The sequence below is a fragment of the Ambystoma mexicanum genome, chromosome 12 (assembly GCF_040938575.1).
Source record: "Ambystoma mexicanum isolate Mex_15411 chromosome 12, UKY_AmexF1_1, whole genome shotgun sequence".
Taxonomy (NCBI): domain Eukaryota; kingdom Metazoa; phylum Chordata; class Amphibia; order Caudata; family Ambystomatidae; genus Ambystoma; species Ambystoma mexicanum.
The window spans coordinates 870,823,336-870,843,737 of NC_090936.1; the positions used below are offsets into that span (position 1 = coordinate 870,823,336).

General features: G+C 48.5%; 1 protein-coding gene across 6 annotated transcripts in view; it reads left to right on the forward strand.

The window, feature by feature from the left end:
- Positions 1 to 20,402, forward strand: part of FRS2 (fibroblast growth factor receptor substrate 2) — a 620,941-nt gene that overhangs the window by 260,025 nt on the left and 340,514 nt on the right. For all 6 annotated transcript variants that reach the window (XM_069629345.1, XM_069629344.1, XM_069629343.1 and 3 more), the window contains one exon: positions 12,839 to 12,932. The gene's annotated coding sequence lies outside the window, so the exon portion shown is untranslated. The remainder of the gene's footprint in view (positions 1 to 12,838; positions 12,933 to 20,402) is intronic.

Consider the following 20,402-nt stretch of genomic DNA (forward strand, 5'->3'; position numbering starts at 1 on the left):
ACATCGAAGCACATCTTATTCAGAGGTTCGACCATTCTAATCTACCAAGACTTTGCAAACATAACAGAGTGGCTACAAGAAAGAAAGATAGCCTATCGCTGGGGCTTCCCAACCTCTCTGAATTTCACCTGGGAAGGAGTACAGAAGCAGATACGCACCCTAAAAGAAGCAGAGAAATTCCTGGGGGCGGGAGAAGAAAGTGGACAATCGGAGATAGTCAGCCTCCCAAGAACTGACGAAAAAGCCCACTACAACCACCTGGACAAGAGTCAGAATTCGGGGCCCGCCCAAAAGAATAAAAATCCAGACTGAACCGGAGAACGAGGTTCACCATAATCAAGGTCAGTTTTCCGCCCCTTCAGGTTCCCACCCTACGGCATCCAAAGGGGAGCTGATCAGAGTGACATGAGGTGGGACAATTAGTGGGACCCCCAGCACTGGTTGGTTAATAGCAGCCTAAGCCCCTAGGACAAAGATCTGATAATAGAAATGAGGACAATCCCAAGACCGCAATGAGTAGCAAAAACGTTGAGACTTGCTTAACTATGCCGCTTAGCGAGCACTTGGCCCTATTGGCCCTTGTTAGGTTGGTGGTGGGTTTGAGCCGGATACCCTGTTGGGTTAGGGGTGCACTCATCCCTGGCAGTTATGGGGAGGGGAGGGTTTGGGGGGGGGTAGAGATGGGAGTCCCCCAGTACCCCAAAGGATTATAGGGAACAAAACATCAACTTCAACATCTAGTGCGATCACCGATACACAGGATCACAGCACTCCAAGCCCGAATGCAACATGGAACGTCCAGGGACTCACTTCCCCGGGAAAAGGCGGTCTGTAGAACGTAGACTAGGGCAGCTCGCGGGAGACAGTGGGCCTCATTACAAGTATGGCATTACGGTAACAACGGTGCTGGTAGCGCTACCGGCACCGTTGCTACTGTACCGCCATACTACAAACTGTGCTCGCGGGTGCCTGTCCGCCCGCCGAGTCTGACCTTGCGGGCAGAGCGGCACCCGCAAGCACAGCAAGTTGGATGCAACAGCACCATTGCAACATGGTTCCAGACCCGCAAAAGGATAAAATACTTCCTTCAGCCAGGGCAGACTTCGCCTGGGCACTAGGCCTCGCTAAATTCCTTCTCTGAGAAACCGAGACAGTGGACACTTGTAGACTAGCTAATATGGGGGCTAAGGACTTCACCTTCTACTCAAATGTGCACAAATGCTTCTCCAGAATTCAGAAGGGAGGTGGGTGAAACTCTCACCCACTACTTTAGAGGATGCCCCCATAGCCACAATTTGGGATGCCGGTAGTGAGGTGAGAGCTCATTAGCGTGGGCGCAGAACAAAGGCGGATCTCCGACTCCAAGTATCCAAATTAGAAGAGAAAGTAGCAGAACTTGAGAAAGGTCTTAAAAAACACCAAACTAGAAAAGCGGAGAGGGAACTTAATAAGGCCAAAATAGCCCTAGAAATTCATTGGACGGATAGATCAGCTAGATCTCTGCCATATACGAAGCAATATTACACCAAAGGTAATAAAAGCCAACCACATTTTAGCCTACAAGCTGCAAAAGGTACACAAGAGGAACAATATATTGCGGCTCATAGGTGCAGAAGGCAAAGCTCGGTACACTCGAGGAGGAGACGATGGAAATCATGGTAGCCCATCACAGCAAAATCCTGTCTCTCCCCCAGACCCCCCCCCACCCCATACCAGCTGAAAGTCAGATACATTACCTACGCTCCATCAGGGATCCCCGGCCCCCTAAAGCCCAGCTAGAGCCTTTAGAATCACAGATTACAGTGGAGGAAACCGTGGAAGCTATTAAATCTCTGAACAGTGCAGCCACGGGTCCTGATGGATTTACAGCTACATTTTATAAGATTTACTCCCACATCTTATCCCCAAACCTCACAGCATTAGCCAATTCATTCCTAACATCAGGTAGTGTCATCCCATCTATGGCAGAATCCCTGACAATACTCATCCATAAACCTGGCAAAGACCCCGAGCAAAGTGCCTCCTATAGGCCAATCACATTGATGAATGACTGGAAGATATTTTCTGAGATCCTAGCAGCTAGGTTGAGAAAGATGCTCCCAGACATAATAGATCTAGTAGATCAGACAGTCTTTATCCCTGGGCGGTGGACACAAGATAATATTAGGCGCACAATCAACCTTATAGATAGCGCCTCTAGAATGGGAGGGGAGCTGGTAGCCATCTCCCTAGATGGTCATAAAGCTTTTGACTTACTATATTGGGGGATTTATCAGAAGCACACTCACCCACCTGGATTCGTCCCTTATTTTGTAACCTGGGCAATGTCCAATTACCAGAACCCATCCACGCACTTAAGGATTAACGGTAAAAGATCAGGCAAAATGCACATTACCAGAGGTACACAACAAGGCTGCCCATTGTCGCCCATAATATTTGCCCTATCTATGGAAACCTTTGCTCTTAGAATCCGGGAAAACCTAAACCTACACAGGCTCAAGCTGGGTAAAAGGGAGTACAAAGCTGCTATGTATGCAGACAATGTCCACCTCACTATAACTCGACCAAACAAATCTCTTGAGCCTCTCTGGGAAGAAATTGCAGCCTTTCGGAAGGTCTCTGGATCAGAGTCAATTATGATATCGGCGGGCAGCGCAACTGTCGCATGCATTTCCATTGGCGTTGGCGGAGGACCAGCCACGCTGGAAACAAGTTGAGGAAGCATGGTGCTCGTCCCCTCTTTCTGACCTCCCACATATATCCACCCCTCGAACCTAAGCAAATCCAGGCCCCCCTCACAGCTAATAAAAACAGTGTCAAACTGGAAAAATGCAGCTCGCAAATGGGGATGCACGGGCACCCTTGGCCCCCTTACCCCAATCTGGAACAACCCGGACTTTACCCCAGGCATTCCCCCAAAAGCTTTGAAGTGTGGAGGGTAGGACAACTATGGAAGGTATCAGACTTCCTGATGGACGGTAATCCCCTTACATTCGAAGAATGTAAAGTGAAATTTAACATCTCTGAGGCACAGCGTTTCCAATATGCACAGCTAAGACATTGGATATCGCATGGGGCAATCGGGGAGAAAGGAGGGAGGGAGCTAACAGCATTGGAACTGACCCTAACGACGGCCCCACTGAGGGGGACAATTTCAACTCTATACCAACTGCTGGACAAATCGGACCCAACCATAAAAGAAAAATAGATGCTCAGCTGGGAAAAGGACCTGGTGCTCACAATGGAAATAAAAGACTAGGACAGAATATGGGATAGATTGCACAAAAACACTCAATGCATAACTTAACGGGGGGGATACAAAGTATGTTACAGGTACTACTTAACGCCAGAACAGTTGCTTAAGAGCAACCCGACAACTACACTGGGATGCTGGAGAGGGTGCACAGCCACTGGCTCCCTGTTTCACCTGCTATGGGCCTACCCAAAATCCAGCATTTTCTGGTGTGGGTGCTGGACCAAATCAAAGTAATCACAGGGTTTACAATCCCATGGGACCGGGGATAATACTTCTGGGGGGCACTGGGGTAGGGGCGTTCCCACTCACTGGCCAGATAGCTCGCCTATGCATGCACCTTATCACGGCCGCCAAAATCGCTTTGGCACGACTATGGAAGAACCCAGAGGGACCTTCAATACCCATAATATGGGACATAGTGGTATCGGAAAAAATTACAGCGGTCCGCTTGGGAAACATCAATACATTTTGACACACTTGGGTCCCATTCATGGACTACGCAGAGAAATTCTCAGGAATTTCCCATCGTCCGCCCATGACACGCTGGCTCCAATAGTTGGTACCGATGGTTAGTCCGCTACAACCGTGGGACAGGAGAGTGCCCGGAAGGTCGGACCCGTAGAGAAATTGCCAGGATCTCCCATTTCTGATGCTTGTTAATCTGCTTAGAATCACATGCTGTGCATATGGTCCGACATCCAGTGGTAACCGGAGAGTATTGCATCTTGTCTTTCGGGGACCGAAAGGGGACGTCGGCATAGGCGTGTCTGTAACACTATCCCCATCATGACGTGTGGTGTACCCAAAATCCCTCACGCGCTGCGGTCCATCAGATTGTTTTTTTCTGCCCAGATAACTGGTCGCCCTATAGCAGAGCTCTTACTAGAGACATTGTTTATCTTTACCGAATTGTCAGTTATTCCCTGTTAAGTCACTTCGCCCAATAAGAACATCTTCGACAAAGACTACGGGGGAATCGTCTACGGCTGTGGATTTCAGTGCCTAAGATCCAGAGGCCCGATCTTTCACGTGGTCGGGCCCTCTGGCTGACTTATACAGTAGGGAGAGTGGGATCGGGGTGGCCATATTGTTTAGTATGTCTTTCCTCCTTTCCCCTCTTTTCCCTGTTGGTCTGGTCATCCTTCCCTTTGGCTGTGGAAAGGACTCCTTTTAGATTCTGCCCTAAGTGTAGGGTCAGATATCTTTGGAAGGACGAACACAGGACGTGTAACGCCTGTCTCCCCCTAGAGCACGCCGAGAAGCGGTGCGCGGAGTGCAAAATTCTTCGGCCTAAAGCGGTGGGCTGCGTACGGTATATCACGCGTGGAGCCTCCCCCCCCCCCCCCCCCCCACTGCCACGCCAGCTGAAAGTGACGCGGGTACTTCGGTTGACCAAACGTCAGTTTCGGATGTTATAGACCTTGAGGCAGGCGCTTCTAGGTCTGCCATGCCTGTCCCTGACCCTTTAAGGCTCGACTCCGGTCTTGCTACAGAGACTACACCCGGCGACAGGGGCGTACAAGCGCATCGCACTAAGCACACAACCCCTACGCCAATTTTGATGCTTTCGTCGATAAAGGCGAAATCGCCAACAGGGCCACCGAAAACTTTGCTGGTTCATTCGGATCGTTCAGATCCAAAGCCTTCCCTGCATCCGCAGCAGCATTTTGCGACTCGGCAATCTAAACAAACTGGTGCTACTCCGAAACCTACACGTGTAGAAGTGCGGGAGCCCGACGCTTCAACGGTTTCTAAGGCCTCAGTAGGCCCGAAAACTACGGCTAGGCCTCTACCCGGAAAACCGACTGCTAGGCCCTCTAGTGCCGCGGACGGTACTACAACTGCTGATAAATCATCAGAGCCATTGTCTCACGATGATTCGGCTACTATCGAGAGCAGCATCGGGAGAATTATGGCGGCGGTGGGCCTCACCCCTATTCCGCCTAAGGTTATGGGACAGGCCGCGGGAAAAAGTTTTGGCTGATTGGGTTCCCGATTCTGATGACGCTTAAGAGGATAGTCAAGAGCCTCTTTCCGACACTCTGAGAGACTCCTTTCAACGCTGTAGTGCGGAGAACGTTGTCTCCTCACGTAGGCCCGTTTGGGTCCTCTAAATGGACTACAGATAAATTCAAAGGGTGTATGGATAGGCTGGAGCAGATTATCAGTTCTTCTGATCATCCTCCCCCGGATAAGACCCTAACATTCAAATTCAGGAAGAACTGTCTCCTGTTTTCCAACAGAAAGACGTGGTCCAGATGGACACATATAGAGACATCAATAATGAAGAAGAAGCTTCTTTTCTGCAAAACTATAAGGAGGACCAACAGGATACTACGGACAACTGGGAGGAAACCCAGCAGGAAGGTCAGGACCCATGGACTCAGCAAGATCAGGACTCTGATGTTTTGTGCCTAGACTCTCCTCCGTCCACCCCGGCTAGCCAGGCCTCTCCTGTAGATGACCAAATGGCATTCAACTCCATGTTGAAAAAAGCAGCTGAATACTTTAAAATTGCTAAGCAAGAGGCGGTACCCGAGCAGGATTTCGTGGAGGATATCATTCAGGAAAAAGCTCCAGCGAGTCAATCCATTCCCCTCCTTAACTCTGTTAAGAGAAGGGTAGCTCCATCATTGTTGTCACCTGCTCAAACACGGGTAGTGAACCCGAGGGTCGAAAAATTATTTCGCCCTTCCCCTTCCAACCCTCTATACATCAAAGGGCACGCCATCCCAGATTCACTGGTAATGACTACCACTCGAAAGAGTGCAGGGGTACCCCTTGCCACGGGAGAATCACCACCGGACAAGGAATCTAAAAGGCTGTATCCCCTGGGCAAACGTGTCACGTCAGCAGCCGCATACACTATACATGCTGCTAATAATACTACACTATTAGCAAGCTATGCTGATGCCCAATGGAATTTGCTCCAGGAAGGCCTCCAAGAGGTTCCCGAACCCGCCAAGTCAAAGCTTCTTTCCATTGTAACGGAGGGAAGACTAGAAGAACACCTTGGACACTGCAGAAACTGCAGGCAGGTCTCTTGCTAAAGGGACCCTACTGAAAAGACACGCTTGGCTGCGTACATCGGGATTTAGACCGGAGACTCAGGACTCCCTCATTAATAAAGCCATTGAAGAGACTAACCTCTTTGGGAAAGCACTGGATGAGGCTTTGGAAACAGCCAAGAAGGAGCATGAGACTATAAGGTCTCTGCATCAAATTACACAGAAACCCTCCTCCGAGAGGGGTAATAACTCTCTGCAGTCCTTTCGAGGACAAGCCCGCGCCGCTCAAAATAATTTTGGCACGGGCAACTTCAACTCAAGTCAACCGGCTGCAAGCCCCACTTACTACCCTCACAGGGGTCAGAAGCGCGGAAAGAATAGAGGCAGAGGTTCCAATTCCAGAGGTGCGTCAACCTCGGGTCAGAAATGACCACCAAGTTCAGGTCCTCTCCCATGTCTCCTCGGTCGGGGGGGCGATTAACATCTTTCCTCAAGGCATGGGAGGGGATAACTTCAGACCAGTGGGTATTAAAGACGGTCGCCCACGGTTACTGCGTGGAATTCGCCTGACCCCCACAGTTCAGACCGCCGAAACATCGACGCCTTTCACCGGAACATCTGCAGATCCTGGTCCAAGAGGTGGAAGCGCTGCTGGGAAAGGACGCCATAGAAGCCGTCCCGATTCTTCAGGTAAACAAGGGTATCTATTCAATATACTTCGTTGTACCCAAAAAGGATCTCACCATGCGTCCTGTTCTAGACCTGCACCCAGCGAACAAGTTCATAAAGCCTAGAAGTTTTGCATGGTAACACTGCAAGAGGTGATCCCATTGCTAAAACAAGGGGACTTCATGACAACATTGGATATGAAAGATGCATACTTTCATATTTCAATGCTGCCAGCGCACAGAAAATTCCTAAGGTTCGTGATTCAGGACAAACACTACCAGTTCAAGGTACTCCCTTCAGCATAGCCTCGGCGCCAAGGCTGTTTACCAAGGTCCTTGCAGTGGCAGCAGTAAACCTGCGCAGACTATCAGTCCCAGTTTACCCTTACCTCGAAGACTGGCTCATCACGGGGGACTCGTTTGACGCTTGTTTTTCGAACACCCAAAAAACAGATTTCCTCTTCAGCCTGGGTTTCTCAATCAACGAAAAGAAATCCAATTTAGTCCCCAGCCAAGTAAAACAATTTCTGGGAGCTCTAATTCAGACGGAAGACTGTTTCGTCTTCCCCTCCAGCGAGAGGGTTCAAAACATGCTTTCTCAGATGCCTCAATATGTAGCCAGTTGGGAGGTGATGGTACGCAAAGCTATGCGTTTGCTAGGGATGATGGCGTCATGCTTATACTTGGTCCCCCACGCGCGGCTCCACATGCGTCCCATGCAAGAGTGGCTCAACAGCCAGTGGTGTCAGGCCAGCGGACAATGGGAAGATATGGTAGTTGTCTCGCCAGCCCTCGTTCTCTCTCTGCAGTGGTGGTCAAGAGAAAACCTCTTGAAGGGGAAGACGTTCACCACCCCTGCAGTGGAAGCCACTCTCACGACAGACACATCTCTCACGGGGTGGGGAGCTCATCTGCTTCAACAGACAGCGCACAGAGTTTGGTCTCCTCAAGTAGCGCCAACCATATAAACTTACTGGAGCTGTTAGCAGTATTCAAAGCTTTGAAAGCCTTTCAGGTGCAACTGCAAGGGAAGACAGTGCTGATTCTGATGGACAGCACTACAGCTATGTATTACCTGAACAAACAGCGGGGCACTCATTCTCCAGGACTATCCAAGCTGTCCCATAACATTTGGATATGGGCTCTCAAACACAAGATGTTTCTGTTATCCCAACATGTTCCAGGGGAACTCAATCTTCTAGCAGACGTACTCAGCAGAGATTTCCCTCTGCCCGAAGAATACGAATGGCGACTGCATGAAGACATTGTGTCTAACGTCTTTGCAGAATGAAGTTTCCCAGAGATCGACCTGTTTGCTACTCAGGAGAAGGCCCAATGCCAAGACGAAGCCTCCAGGTACCCTGAGAACCGATCCAAGGGGAACGGTCTCTGGATAACATGGTCAGGGAGATTTGTCTACGCTTTTCCCCCCCGACTCCCCTTTTCAACAAGATAATGCACAAGATGCACCAGGAACCAGGTACCATGATACTGGTGGCCCCCATGTGGGCCCGCCAACCCTGGTTCGCTCACCTGATGGAAATGTCCCTCTCCCCGCCAGTCAAGCAAACATGTTGTCTCAGGACAGGAGGGGAGGCCCTACACCCATGCCCACAAACTCTGAACTTGGCAGCCTGGCTCCTGAGATCATAGAGTTTGGGCACCTGCAACTCCCTCAGAGGTGCATGGACATACTCAGGGAAGCGAGAAAACCCAATACACCTTATTGCTATGCCAGCAAATGGAAACATTTTGTCATCTGGTGCAATTCCAAGGCCGTCAATCCCATCGATTGCTCACCCTCAAACATTGTGCTGTATCTAACCCACCTGTTGGACACTTGGTTAGTCTTCAATTCCCTAAAGGTTCATCTGGCTGCTCTGTCAGCCTACACCACATCACAACAAAAGGTATTGTGGTGGAAAATACCCGTGATTAAAGCCTTTATGGAAGGGGTTAAGAGGATTTATCCTCCCATCTCTCACCCAGCCCCTGGATGGTATCTGAATGTGGTTTTGACCCGGCTAATGGGAGCTCCCTTTGAGCCTATGCATAAAGCAAGTCTGAAAGACCTGACTTATAAGACAGCCTTCCTAGTTGCTATCATTTCTATCAGAAGGGTTAGCGAACTACAGGCTCTTTCTGTTCTAGACCCCTTTGTTACAGTCCACAAAGACAAGGTAGTTCTGCGCACACATCCCAGGTTTGCGCCTCAATTCATCTTGAAGTTCCACGTGAACCAATCAATTGAACTACCCACTTTCTTCCAGAACCCTACTAACATGGCCGAAAGAAGCCTACACACAGTAGACGTGCGCAGGGCAGTCATGTTTTACCTGGAAAGAACTAAACCAATAAGGAAGACTAAACAATTCTTTGTTTCAGTGGCAGCTGGTAGAGAAGGGGATCATGTCTCTAAATCAGCTATATCAAGGTGGATTGTCAAATGCATCACACTGTTTCTCTCTTGCTAAGGGAGAACTGCCCTTCAAGCCTAGAGCACACTCTACTCGAGGCACTGTGGCATCCATCGCATTCATTGCAAATTATCCTCTTGAGTCCATTTGCAAAGCGGCAACCTGGAGTTCTGTACACACCTTTACAAAACACTATTGCCTAGACACTCATTCTAGGTCTGATTCTCAGGTGGGACAAGCAGTACGAGGACATTTTTCTACTGTTCCTTCTCACAACCCACCTCCAACTCCGTGTACTGCTCGCTAGTCTATGCACAGCATGTGATTCTAAGCAGATTAACAAGCATCAGAAGACATGCATTACTTACCGTAATAGCATTTCTGATGATTGTATCTGCTTAGATTCACATGTGCCCTCCCTACCTCCCCGCTCGGTGGGAAGGAACATAGACTTCTTACTTTCTCTCTTTATGTACTCACTCACTATGGCCTTGGGCTCCCTCATGGCAGAAAAAATACAATCGGAGGGACATCGGCGCGTGAGGGATTTTGGGTACACCACACATCACGATAGGGATAGTGTTACAGACACGCCTATGCCGACATCCCCTTTCGGTCCCCGAAAGACGAGATACAATACTCTGCGGTTACCACTGGATGTCGGACCATATTCACAGCATGTGAATCTAAGCAGATACAAGCATCAGAAATGCTTTTACGGTAAGTAATGCATGTCGTATCTGTGAAACTTAATGTCATGAATGTACTGATATGATGTTGATGCATCTTCTATTAAAATGTTAAATAAAATGTTTTGTTGAAAAAAAGGATATTCCATGACAAGACATACTCTGAGGATGACCATGGCGAACAAAATACCTTAAGCAATTGCCAAATTGCTTAATGTATTTAACCTAAGGTGGTTGTGTGCTCTACCTTACTCCCCATCTTGTGAACAGTGATTAATCACAATCGTATGTAAATATCCACCTTCCCAAAATGTGAAGTCATGCCAAAGGAAATAGCTGCAAAAACATGCCATCCATTACATCTCAGTGAAAAAATAAAAAGCAACTTGAAAACCAATGTAAAGCTCATACCTGAACTAAAGCGTTCAGCTTTAATTGACAACTACCTGCATGTGGCCAAAATTACCAGTGAGGCACTCAGTTTTTCCAATAGAAATTCAGAAGCCAGAAAAATATAAAAGATTAAAAGAAATTAGAACCGAAAACATACAAGTGGGAAGTCCAGGATTCTGGCCAGCATAACCTCTTATGGACCTCTCCGAAATCCTTGTGCTGGCGACACCTATTTAACATAAATTGGCCCCCAAATGTGCGTATATATTTCCCAGATTTGTCACACCACCTTCAAAAGAGCCTGTCCAACCGCAGCTGATATGACTGCGACTTGAAAGGATGCCTGTCGTGTGCGCAGACAGTCGCTGGAACTCTCCTTCCTCCAACCTGTGAATTGTCCTGAAGGGGTGTGCATCGGTGGATTCTGCATTTCTTCTCCTGAAAGGGCTCCATCTTGCATTTCCAGTCAACTAGAAGAATCCTCAAACCTACAACTCCTGGGCACCTCTCAGTGGAACAAACCGCGGAAGATCGAGGCCCCAGACAATCTATAAAGTCATCTGGGAAAATCGCAGTGGGGGAGTAAGTAAGCATCAGTGTGTCTGTCCCCTCCTATCCTCCATAGGTTAAGATTGCCAACAAGTCGCTGTCTCCCATCTCCATTCCACTCACCTTTAGTTGTTGAACCTGGTTTGAGTATCCTGCCCCCGGGGGTAGCCTTGGGTTTGGATGAATGGAGCACTCTTACTTACCGCTGGTAAAATTGTTGTAGAACTTTCAAAACTATTTTAAACTATCACCAACACAAGGCTATTGAATCCTACCTACAGAGAAACCATGCTGGTGAGAAACATTGTGTGGCTCCTGTAACTTTTTCGGGAAGACCTATAATTACTGTTTTTTTTTTTTTTTTAATTGACTGTTTCAAGTGAATTATTGTGTGCCGTATGTATGGACTCTTTGAGCGCACCGGAACCCTCTCACACTCATGATACTATCCCTTGACTACTCTCCACACTACCTTGATGATCCTATGCCTTGACTACTCTCCACGCTACCTTGATTGTGTTTTGGCTAACTTCTCAGTATTCCCTTTTCACCATAACTAGGGTGTCCTACTGAATTCCGTTCACCAGTCCAGATTTCAGTAATCCATCGCAACAGCCTTCATTTAGACCTTTCTCTAATCCTGAAATTTGTGATTTTTTTTTTTAAATTTATTTATTTTTTTATTTTTGCAAGCATTATTGTTTAATTGCATCATCTAGGCCAAGAAGTTGTTTGCTGCCCATTTACTTGAAACATGTCTTGTATTGTGGCCTCCTCCACCCTTTAGATCGTGTTGCATTTTTAGTATGGTTTCTGAGCACTCTAGCCCCTCCTCCCCCATGCACTATGGTATCTGCCTCCCATCTTGCGTGCTATGGTAAACCATCCCCTCACACTCTGGTACCAAGCCATCCCCTCTACACACTGATAACTGGCAACCCCAAAATCCCAAGCCACCCCTCCACTGGTGTGAATGTGGTTGCGCTCTGGTATCCGCCTGCATGCCTGAATGCACTCATTCTGTGATGCCCGACTTGCCACGTGCGAATGCTCTCCCTCTCTGGCACGTGGCCTAACTGAATGCACTTGCTCACTGGGGCATGTCTGACCTCTGCCCCTACACCCCCATGCCCACACTCACCTCACATGCTTGCCCACAACCCCTTTGGATTGGTTCCAGACCCCCATTATGGGCAAACGCTCTCTGGTATTCTCATCGTCCCCTTCATGCGTGTGTTCTATGCCATCTTTCTTTTCTTTCTCTCTCACGTTCTCTCTGCTGCATGTGTGCGTTCTCTTGCTCACCTTTATCCTAACATGCTCTCTGGTCCCTGTCCCCTGTTTGCACATTCTCTGTAACCTGTGTTTACACTCCCACTCTCTATGGCACCTGCTCCTGTTTGCATGTGCTCTCTCTCTGGTAACCTCAATATGCATGCACGAGCTGAGCTGTGGTTGGTACCTGTGTGCCTCCTCCCTGTTCATGTTCTTGTACCCACCCCCCTTTGCCATTGCTGGTATCCGCCCCTACCGCAGCATGTGTTCCCTCTGGCACCTGCACACACTCTCCGTTACCTTCCTGCCCAACTTCTCTCCCCTATGCACAGTCTCTGGTGCCCGCCCACCCACCCTCTCTTGTACTGCACACACGTTCTGGAGTCAACCCCCTGCATGCTCTGATACCCATGGCGGACAACTAGTGCTAAAAGTGAGTAATCTTTCCTTACATTATCATTGAGTACCATTCCTTGTCTATTCCTTGTCTATTAGATCACGTCCCTTTGTTACCCGGCAAACATTTGTTACATTTGGTTCATCATTCCAGTTAATGAAAATGTAATTTTTTTTTCTGCTTTAGCTTGCTCCTTGTTCACGAAAATATGGTATAGTTGAAGCATGAATAAAGTCCTGATGCAGCTTCAGCGGCTAGGAATATTAATGGACAGATCTAGGTAAGTCACTGATCCATTCCATGTACTTCTTGAATTTTAATAGATGCTCATAAATCTTTGCCAGTAAAGTTGATTTTGTTCAAAACAAAATTGTAATTGCTGCGTGCACAGCTAGTCTTGAGGGCCCCTAGCCATTTTATATGCCCCTTTATAGTGCCTCTTTTGCTTGTTTTCCAAACAGGTTTTGCCCAACAGATGACATTTCTTTGACAGTCACTTGAATATCGCATAACATACAGCCACTTGAAACCCATGAGTACATCTCAGTTAACAAGCCAGTAACTTACATTTTCGAATGGATTGTGTCCTCCCAAATATTCCTCATCTTAGATATATCCTTACCTTCATCTTTGCTGCTTCGGAAATGTTTTTTCTCTCTCTCTCTCCACCAGAGGGCGCTCCACTCGAGGCGGCGGCGTCGATGCCCCTCTGTGGCATCCGTCGAGTGTCAACGTCATCCGTAGTATAATTGCCTCGAGCGCGCCCGTTAGCCTCAGTTCCGTTTTTCCGTTAGCTTCGCTTTGGATCGAAATAAAACGGCGCTTCAGTCATAAGCAAATTGTCGCCTTCCTCGAACCCATCTACTCTGAAAACGGGGTTTAAGAAATGTCTAAGGTGCGGAAGAAAAATGTCGCTGACCGACCCTCAACGTAACTGCCTCTGGTGCCTCGGGTCCGAACATCGGATCAACGACTGCGGTTCTTGCCAATCCATGACCCATAAGGCCTTGAAAGAAAGACGAGGTAAACTGCCGGTGGGGGAGGAATCCTCAAAGTTTTCTTCGAGAGGGAAGAAAGACTCGGCTGAGTCTTCGGCGAAACGCCATAAAAAATCAAGCAGATCGAGGAGTAGATCAAGGAAGTCCTCTTCTTCTTCGTCCAAAAAGGCGAAGAAGAGACAACACCGATCTCCCTTTTCTTCTTCTTCCTCGACTTCGGAGGAAGTTATTACTTGTCCAACTAAACACGACTCCCCTAAAAAGTGGGAAGCATTTAGAGAGTCGATGATAAAACATTTTGAGAACGCGGCCCAGACCCCCTCAAAAATGTCTGTTGAAGGTCATGCCTCTAGTCACAAAAGAAGTGACAGAGGAAGGTCTAAAACTAGAAAATCCGACAAGAAATTTTCAAGGGTGACTTCTAGGGACTCTTCCCAGACACCTAAAAAGACAGACTTTAAGAAAAAGAATTTAGACGTCGATACGTCATTAAAGACTTCGAAGCCTCTGTCGAAGGCTGTCTAGTATAAAGGGTCGACGACCAAGGAGAAAAAAGTCACGTCAAGTGTTTTATCGAAGACCTCGAAGACTTCTTCGACAGCGTCGAGTGTTTCGAAGACTCCTTCGATAACGTCGACTGCCTCGAAGATTCCTTCGACAGCATTTGTAGTGCCTTCGAAAACATCGAAGAATACCTCAACAACATCGAAGGTAACGGCCACGACTTCGACGCCATCCACGCTTGTGTCGACGTTGACACCAACTACAGGGTTGAAACATATTCCTGAGAAAGTATTTCACCCTGAAAGCAGACATGACTTTTTCCAAACTATGTCAGCTGTATATGGAGAAATGTCATCGGGAAATGAAGAGGATGAAGAACAAGATGAACCTGAGGTTTCATCAGCAGGGGTAAAACATGGTACAAGAGATGTTCCAGAGGAATTAATCAATCCTCAATCAAAAATGCAGGATTTGTATGAATGTTTATAGTCTGCAAGTGGACTAGATACGTCCCCTGAATATGAGTTTGAAAGACTGGATCCAGCAGAACATGCTGATTTGGGTTACAGAAAACTTATGAATAAAGTAACAGAGTTTATGGGATGGGGTAGGAATTCACCTGTATACCAGGATGATGATATGACAGATATTTTGTCAGGAGGCCCTCAACCAGACCCCATACTTCCCTTTCATATTGCCCTGCAAAGGCGAGTAAATGCTGTTTGGGAAAGACCGGAATCTATTCCAGCAGTGAATAAATGTGGCAAAATACAGACCTTGTAACTCTGACCCAGAGTATTTGAGTAAACCTCCTCCTGAGAGCCTGGTAGTTCAGGCAGCCACATCAACAAAAAATGCTGCATACCCCACAATTCCCCCTGACAGGGATGACAAAAAGATAGATACATGGTCGAAAAAGGTCTTTACATCAGGGAGCATGCCTCTAAAGTCCACCAATGTATCTTGGTACGCTGGCTAGATTCAATTATACTCTGTGGGACTGCATGTCAGCGGCAGCTCAACACATCCCGGAAGGAGAGGAACGTGATGGTTTCCTATCCATAATGAAGGATGGTAAGGAGGCTTCGGGAGAATGCCCTCAAGTAGGTTTGGACACTGCTGACAGTATCAGCAGGTCCATGGCGTCTAGCGCAGTGCTACGCAGATTTGCGTGGCTAAGGAAGTCTGGTTTCGCACTAGATGTTCAATCTAGACTTCTTAATATGCCATTGAGGTTGTTTGGCAGCCATATGCCATTGAGGTTGTTTGGCAGCAAGGCTGATGAAAGCTTGGAGAAGCTGCAGACCTCCAGGGCAGCGGCAAAGTCACTTAGTGCCGCTATAAGACACAGGTTCATCTTCCTGGAGGGGTCGTCCCTTTCGTTTTTACTCCTCATTTGGGAGAGGAAGGGGACAGGCCAATCAAAGAGGGCAAAGAAAATTTCCTCGAGGGCGAGGAAGATGTGCTAGATCTGCCCCAGCAACGGCATCTGTCCCTTCAGCCGCTGCTGCAGCTGCCGCAAAACCACTCTGAGGTTTTGACTCACAAGACCCCAGTGGGAGGCAGAATCTCACAGAGATGCTTGGGCGCTGGAAACAGTATCCCAAGGTTACTGTCTTCCCTTTCTAAAGAAACCTCAATCACCCACCGGAATACAACTCTACCAAAAATCCAGACCCGCTCCTGTTGCAGGAAGTTTTTACCCTGCTATAGAAAGGTGCAATAGAACATGTACCTGTAGAGGAAAGGAACAAGTGTTGGTATTCCCCATATTTCCTCATTCCAAAGAAGGAAGGAGGACTGAGACCCATCTTGGACTTGAGAAACTTGAACAAGTTCCTCAGGAAGGACAAGTTCAAGATGGTCACTCTTTCTCAGATCCTTCAGGCTCTCCAACTTCAAGACTGGTTGGTATCATTGGACCTTGAGGATGCTTACTTTCATGTGCCAATCCATCTCAAGCACAGAAAGTACCTGAGGTTCGCTATTGGCAACTCTCACTATTAGTTTCGAGTTCTGCCATTCGGGTTGACCTCCGCCCCAAGAGTTTTCACCAAGTTGATGGCAGCGAGTCTCAGAAGAGGGGGGGATTCACATCTACCCCTATTTGGATGATTGGATGATCAGGGCACGTTCTCCAGAACAAGCCCAGGATCATCTATCCAAGACTTGCCACTTCCTTCACAAACTAGGGTTTTCTCTGAATTTAAAAAAGTCAAACATGATACCATCACAGAAGCTCCAGTTTATAGGTGCAGTCTTGGATACTTCTTCGGGCAAAGCCTCGCCTCCCGAAGAGGGAGCTTACCACATTCTGCAGATGGTGACAAAATTCCAGAATGCCCAGTATCTACCGGCCTTCGATTTTCTCAGGTTGCTCAGCCTCATGGCATCCTACATTTTTCTGGTGCCAGAAGCCAGGTTGAGGATGAGATCCCTTCAATGGGCCCTCAGGACTCAATGGTCCCAATTTTCAGGTGAAATGACAGATTTTTTACAAGTTCCAACCAGGGTAGCTCAGGATCTACAGTGGTGGGCTTGTAGGGAACACATCCTCAAGGGACAATCTTTTTGGCAACCATGGCCGGAGATCACTGTAGTGACGGACGCCTCACTCACGGGGTGGAGAGCACACACTAACGATCTGACAATAAGCGGTCGTTGGTCTCCATCGGAGTCCAGACTACACATCAACCTATTCGAGCTGAGGGCGATCAGACTAGCTCTGAAGGCCTTCCCGCCCTCTGTACGGGGAAAGAATGTCCTGATAATGACGGACTACACAGTGGCCATGTTCTACCTCAACAAGAGAGGAGGAGTTAGGGTCACTGCCACTGTGCAGAGAGGCAATGCAGCTCTGGTTCTGGGCAATAAAAGAAGGGATCTCTCTATATGCCATTCATCTAGCAGGAGAGCAAAACACAGCGACGGACGGTCTGAGCAGGCAGAGCACAGTCTCCCACAAGTGGGAGCTAGCTCAGGAAGTCCTTCAATAGATCTCCACCCTTTGGGGGAACCCCCTCAAGTGGATCTGTTCACGACCATTGTCAACAGGAAGTGCGAACGGTACTGCTGAAGGGAATTTCCCACGAGAGGAGCTCTAGGAGACGCATTTGTAGTAGAGTGGGAATTTCCTCTTCTATATGCGTTCCCTCCAGTCCCTGTGATCCCTCGGGTAATCGGGAGGTTGAGAAAATTCAGGAAAACCATGATCCTAATTGCCCCGGATTGGGCCAGGAGAACCTGGTACCCGGACCTTCTCGACATGTCCATCTGCCCTCCAATACATCTTCCAAAAAGAGAGGATCTTCTCTCGCAAGAGGGAGGTCACGTTCTCCATCCAGAGGTCAACATACTCAAACTTCATAGGCTGAGTAGTGTGGGTTTCAGCTTGCTCCTGTTCCCTGACCCCTCTTAGCTCAATCACATAGCCGACTACTTTCGTTTGTGGAAAAATGATAGGCCGTAGGCAATTTATTTTCTTGCAGAAAATACATATTACACAAAGAAACATAATATACATAATTTTTTGCTTTCGGGGACTTTGTGTCCAGCTTGGCGATGCCCAAGACTTCTACCCCCAGTCTTTGTTGGCCTTGGGCATCTGTTCCTGGGCACATGGTGCCCACCTACGACTTTCTTGGACCGTGTACTGTACGGAGGTACTCGGCGTTCTGGCTCCTGCCTGGTTCCTCCTCTTTCCGTTCTTTCCGTGGGGTGGGTTGGGTGGTAAAAAGCTTTTTCCTTTCCCCTTCCTCCAGGCCCTAGGAGCTTACCTGAGAGAGGTGAGCTCCTTACCTGGTGTGTGCCTCCTAACTTTTCCCGGGGGTACTTATACCCCCCAGCCCCTTTGTTCTATCTTTGGGGGCCGGGCTTCTCCCGTCCCCCCTGTTGCTAGACCTCACACCTCTCCCAGATGCCATTCCCCATGCTTCCTGTTCTTTTGTTTCGTGGGTGCCTTTTGGCCGCATCTCCCCGCGGCTTCTGCACCGTTTTACCCCCACCCTGCGCCTAACGCTCTAGGCCCTTCGTGCCGTCCTTCGGACGGCCTGGGGCATAGGCTGAGTAGTGTGGGTTTCAGCTTGCTCCTGTTCCCCGACCCCTCTTAGCTCAATCACATAGCCGACTACTTTCGTTTGTGGAAAAATTATAGGCCGTAGGCAATTTTATTTCTTGCAGAAAATACATATTACACAAAGAAACATAATATACATAATGTCCCCATTGTGTCCAGCTTGGCGATGCCCAAGACTTCTACCCCCAGTCTTTGTTGGCCTTGGGCATCCGTTCCTGGGCACATGCCGCCACACCTGAGTGGGTGCTAACTCAGCCACGGTCCCCCCCAAAGCTCCTCTATTTGCATCCCCATTCTTCTAGTGCCCTGAAAATGTTGTCAGAAAAAAACCCCATACCCTTCGCTGACAGGTGCACCCCGTCCTGGTGAAACATCTCTGGATTATTTTGCGACAGACCGTGTCTTATGAAGTGTAGTCCTGTGTTCTTGCAGTATTTCTCCACTGCTCGATTGCCTGCCTCCGGTGTGCCCCGTACCATACTCTTCTTGCTATCACCTCTGACATGAAAATTTCAGTTTTCCACCAACTGTGTGCTATGCTATGCAGTGACTCGCAGATGTTCCTTTGTAACTCCCCCCTGTTAATGCTGACCAAATCGTTCCCCCCGAGGTGTATAACCAGGTACTCGGGTGGGGGGATGTGGGGGGGTGGAGTCAGGGGTTTGGGGGATGGGGTTGGGGGTGGGGGTTGGGGGTGGGGGTTGGGGGATGGGGTTGGGGGTGGGGGTGGATATCTTCCCAGCGCATCCCCGGGAGGCCCCACCATGATGTGATTGTGTTTCTGAAGTGGAGTCCTTGCTTCACTTCCTCTATCCACCTGCCCGCCCGTGTCGCAAAGGAGTGCACCACTTTCCACGCCGAATTGTAGGGGCCTGGTTCTGTAGCAATGGGGGGGGAGAAAGCATTCATATAATTTTTCCTCTTATGTACCTCTTAAAACATTGCGATTTCCAACCCCTAATCCTCTTGACCACTTTTCCTCACACGCCCCCTGCCCAAGCTGAAGTTGCTGCCCCTATCCTGAATGAGTGCGTACCGAATTCTGCTGGGTCCCATCCTGCTTTTGCCACTGCTTGTTTCATAATCGCCCTAAACTGGTACCTGCTGAGGGCGCTGCCATCCCTATGTATTAATAGCTGCCCGCCTATCTCTGGTCGCATGTCTAAAAATTCCTGGGTGATGCATCTGGGACAGTGGTCCTTCTCCTTGATGCAATTGAGCTCTATCGCTCTCCCCTTACCTGCCTGGTCAGTCTTGGATTTCCTTAATATTATGGACATTCCCTTGGTTCCATGCTAATATCACTCTTTGCCAGGCCATCCCCCGCTACCGTGTTCTTTGCCACCAGTTCCCCAATCCTGAATGCCCCATAGTATGCCAGCGTGAATGCTGCCCTGAACAACGCTGTTTCGTACCCGCTGCTGCATATATTTCCCAATATTTTTAACAGGATTATTTCCCAAAATTTAGTGGCCTTCTGCCGTCTGGTTTCTTCCCCTCCAACCTTGGCCAACCCTTCATTGCATATTTTATTCTTGGGTTATCTGTCGGGTCTACTACCCCAATTACTTTTGTGGTGTATGCCACTGCGGCTAGGTGTGCTGCCACCCAACTCTTCCTTCTACCTTTGGCAAATGCCCCCTCCAGAAATTCTCACATTTTTTCTGTTGACATTTTTTTCACATCTTGCACTCCTGTTTCTGTCAACACTTCTTTTACATGTCTCTCATACTGCTTACCCGTTTGGTAAGTTAGGGCGTTCCTGGTCAATTTGTCCATGACGCGTTCCGTTTCCTGTGGGTTTCTCCTTTCTTTGGAGTCGACCTTGTGGCTGACCGTTTTTTGCTTTCCAACGCCAATAATGGGACCCATGCCTTCCGCGGCGTGGGCGTTCTCTCCTTGTCGGCGTCCGGTCTCAGCTCTCTGAACTTTTTCCACTGAAAACGAGATAAGGCATCAGCCACTATGTTTGCTTCCCCAGCGAGGTGCCTCGCCCTTATGCATGTGTTCATTTTTAAGCATTCCAGTGTGATTGCTCTCATTAATTCCAACACTACTGTACATGAAGCGCTCCCTTTATTTAGCACGCGCACCACCGCCATATTATCTGACCATACTGCTAGCTCCTTGTTACTCAGCTCTTTCCCCCCATGCACACACTGCCACCCAGATT